The sequence below is a fragment of the Elephantulus edwardii genome, unplaced genomic scaffold (genome assembly GCF_000299155.1).
Source record: "Elephantulus edwardii isolate Elephantulus edwardi_28Jun2011 unplaced genomic scaffold, EleEdw1.0 scaffold00131, whole genome shotgun sequence".
Lineage (NCBI taxonomy): Eukaryota > Metazoa > Chordata > Mammalia > Macroscelidea > Macroscelididae > Elephantulus > Elephantulus edwardii.
In genome coordinates this window covers 6597420-6601269 of record NW_006399881.1, presented here as the reverse complement: position 1 = coordinate 6601269, position 3850 = coordinate 6597420, and the positions used below count along the sequence as shown (strand labels likewise).

The window sequence follows — 3850 nt, the reverse complement described above, 5'->3', positions numbered from 1 at the left end:
TCCGTGATCTTCACGTGGCATCACATCTATTGTCTCCTGTCTTTATTAGCTTTGTTGCTTGTTTAACCACTTACATTTCAAAAGAAATTTATTTAAAATTCGTCCTATACTAAGATCTTTTTGGCATAACAAAGGAAAACCCATTCCCAAAATGAAATTAGAAACACAAGTTTAGAGTTGAGGATTTAAAACACATAATTTGGGGAGATGGAATTCAATCCGTAACACCATTGAACTGCCTTTGATTCAACACTGCCTCTAAATTGGCTCCTCTTTCTATTACTAAGTTTCCCAAGTGGACCCTCAGCTCAGTTGATTCGGATCTTATCCCTGTCAAGACTTAACCGAACCCACTCCTTGTTTCCAAGTTGGACTATGTCCTTTGTGCCTCTACCTACTGACTAGGATTGCACGCTTCTGAGATTCTACTGAAATTAAGATGCTGCTATCTTACTGCATTTCCCCAGAACTTTCTGATCTTGGCTTCCTTCTCACTAGATAATTCGATAATATTTGCTCTTGGGGCCATCTGGATAGGCTCTGTTGTTATTAGGTGTTATCAAACTGATTCCAACTCCTAATGACCCTACACACAGCAGAAGCACAGCCCTGCCCTGCACCGCCCTCACAACTGTTACGCTTAAACCCATTCTTGAAGCCATGGTATCGATCACTGTCAATGGCTCTTCCTCTTTGCCACTGATTTTCTACTTTATCAAGCATGATGTCCTTTCTGGGCAGCTTCATTTATAAGGAGTATTCTTGCTCTGCTTCTTCCAAGGCAGATTTGCTCATTCTTCTGGTAGTTCACGGTCTTTTTAATTTTCTTGGTCAACACCATGGTTAAAAGGCATCAGTTCTTTGTCAGTATTCTTTGTTCATTTTACAGCTTTTGCAAATATGTTGTTACTGTTTGCCCTCAAGTTGGAACTAACCCATAGCTGATGCTCCGGTGGGTTTTCAGAGGCAGTTTAATTGCACTAGAGGGGTTGTCCGTTCTTCTCAAGCAGAGACTCTGATGGCTTCGAACCCCATGCCTTTTGGATTACAGTGCAACTTTTAACCACTAGGCCTTCAGAGCTCCCTTGGGCACATATAAGAGGCAATTTCTGGTGGTAGAATTTGGTATGGTGACAGGTGATTTCTTCCACTTTCTTTTGATGCTTATGTCATCATTGTTTCAATATTTATTTCATTGTTCTTTTGAGGTTTTAAAAAAGTTTACACACAGAATCTTTCAATATTTCAACCAGAGACTTGACTTAAAAAAAATGTATGTATCTAATTAAAGGCCATTGCTATCTGCCCATTGTCACTCTTTCTTCTCAAGTTCCCATTGAACATTTCCCAGTTCTTCACCAACTCCTCCACTCACCAATTTCTGTATCTTAGTTATTTCCCCCTCTCCCTCCTTTTCTGCATCCCCTACTCTCCTCTTTTTGAGCATTTATGCACATTTTGCTCAGTTATCCTCCTATTTTCGCAATAGTGGTCTTGTGCAGTGTGTGTCGTTGTGTGACTGAGATATTTCACTAAGGATAATGCTCTCTGGACTCTTCCATGTTATATAGTATCTTATGAAGTTGTTCTTTAGTGCTGCATAGTATTCAATTGTGGAATGCACCACAATTTATCAGTCCATTCTTTTATTCATGGGCATTTGGGCAGCTAGCTTCCATTTTCTTGAGTAAAGCTGCTATGAACATAGGTGTACATATCTCTCTATTCATGACTCAATTCTGATTTCCTTGGGATCTAGTCCTAGTAGTGGAATAGCTAGATCATATGAGATTTCTATTTTCAGTTTTTTGAGGAAATACCAAACTGCCTTGCATAGCAATTATGCCATTTTAAAATCCAACCAGCACTGCACATGAGTTCTAATCTCTCCCCATCCTCTCCAATATTTAGTTTGCTGTATTATTAAACTGTGATACTACTGCTGGAATGAGATGGTATCTCATTGTTGTTTTGATTTGCATCTCCCTAATTGTAGACATTTTTTAACATTTCCTCATGTGTTTCTTGGGCACCTGAATGTCCTCCTTTGTGAAGAGTCTTTTGGCCATTTTGTGATTGGGTTATCAGTCTTTTCCTTCTGGAAGCCCTGTAGTATTCTGTAGACTTTAGTCATGAGGTACTTGTCTGAAATGTTAATGCCAAATTTTTTTCCTTTTCGTTTTTCTCCAAATCTGTGTGATTTTGTTTTACCCTACTGGAGAATGTTTCTTATGCACACAGGGATTTGGTTTTAAGAAGGTCCTATTCATCTATTTTATTTTCTCCAGGTTGTAGATTTTTAATATGTTTGCAAGCCTATTATGCTGTAAACCAGGGTTTAAAATTTTGTTCCCATTGGTTTCTTTTATTTTTTTTTCGGGGGCTCACAACAGCCCTTTTTATTTGAGGTGAGGGGAGGCGGGCTGAGGGGTCAGAGCTCCAAGCGGTCGCACCGCTGTTAGTGGCACCATGCTGACTACAGATCTGCTTCTCTCCTGGGTTAGAAGGGTGCGTTCCCAGCGGAACAGGATGGGCAGGGAGATGGGGGGACTTCGAATCTACACTACTCTTCAGAGCCCGCCTCGGCCAGTGGACCCACTGAGAGGCCTCACAAGGCCACGCCACGCCGTGTGGAAGAGAGCAGCCGTCGCTGGGGCTCCGAGGCTTCAGAACTCGATGTTGAAGGGGTAATCCTTGTGGTTGGCACAGCTCACCAAGGCGCAGACCCTCCAGTTCCTGTTGTAACTGAGCAAGGTGTTCACCTCCGAGCTGCTCAGGTCAAAGTCAAAGACCTGGAAGTTCTCAATGTTGCGCTTGGGGGTCACAGACTTGGGGATCACAACCATGTTCCTCTGCATGGGGAACCGGATGAGGACCTGGGCCACGGTCTTGTGCTTGGTTGCAATTGCTTTGATCCTGGGGTCCTCCAGCAGGGAGGGGTCCTCAGGCTTGGCCCAGGGCCAGTCGGGGGAGGCCAGCGGACTGTAGGCGGTCACCACGATACCCTTGGACTGGCAGTACTGGGTCAGCTTCTCCTGGGTGAGGTACGGGTGACACTCAATCTGGTTAACTGCTGGCTTGTTTAAGATCCTCTCAATCTGCAGGTGGTTGAAGTTGGAGACGCCGATGGCCTTCACCAGGCCTTCATCCACCAGCTCCTCCATGGCCGTCCAGGTGTCCACATAGTCAGTGTCGCCGGGAATCACGCTGCCCGTCCCATCCAGAGGGAAAAAGTCCTTCCCCGCCTTGAAGCCGGTCGGCCAGTGGATCAGGTAGAGGTCCAGGTAGTCCAGCTTCAGGTCGCTCAGCGTCTTCTTACAGGCCTCCTTCACCAGGTTCTTGTCGTGGTAGGTGCATCAGAGCTTGCTGATGATAAAGAGCTCCTGGCGCTGGACCACGACGGCCTTGAGCTTCTCCTGGAGGGCGGTGCCCACCTCGTGCTCGTTCTGGTACACGTGGGCACAGTTGATGTGCCGGTACTCCGTGTCGATGGCCACCTTCACAGCCTCCCCGACTTGGCCTGGAGGGGACTTCCATGTGCCCAGCCCCAAAATGGGCATCTTGGCGCCGGTGTTGAGCTCGAGGAAATTAGCCATGATGATCTCATTGGTTTCTTAAGGTCTTTATGGTTTGGGGTTTTACCCTAGATCTCTGATTCAGTTAGAGTTAGGTTTTGTGCATGATATGAAATGTGGATCCTGTTTTAGTTTTCAGTAGTTAGATGTCCTGTTTTGCCACCCCCATTCATTGAAGAAACTGTCATTTCCCTATTTAGTGGATTTTATTACCTGGTTATATATTGGTTGACGGGTTAATTTCTGGATTCTCAATTTCTATATATCTGTCATTG

At 44.9% G+C, this 3850-nt stretch overlaps 1 pseudogene; it reads right to left on the bottom strand.

The window, feature by feature from the left end:
* Positions 1-2666: 2666 nt before the first annotated feature.
* LOC102876233 lies at positions 2667-3596 on the bottom strand (annotated as a pseudogene).
* Between the last annotated feature and the right edge of the window lie 254 nt (positions 3597-3850).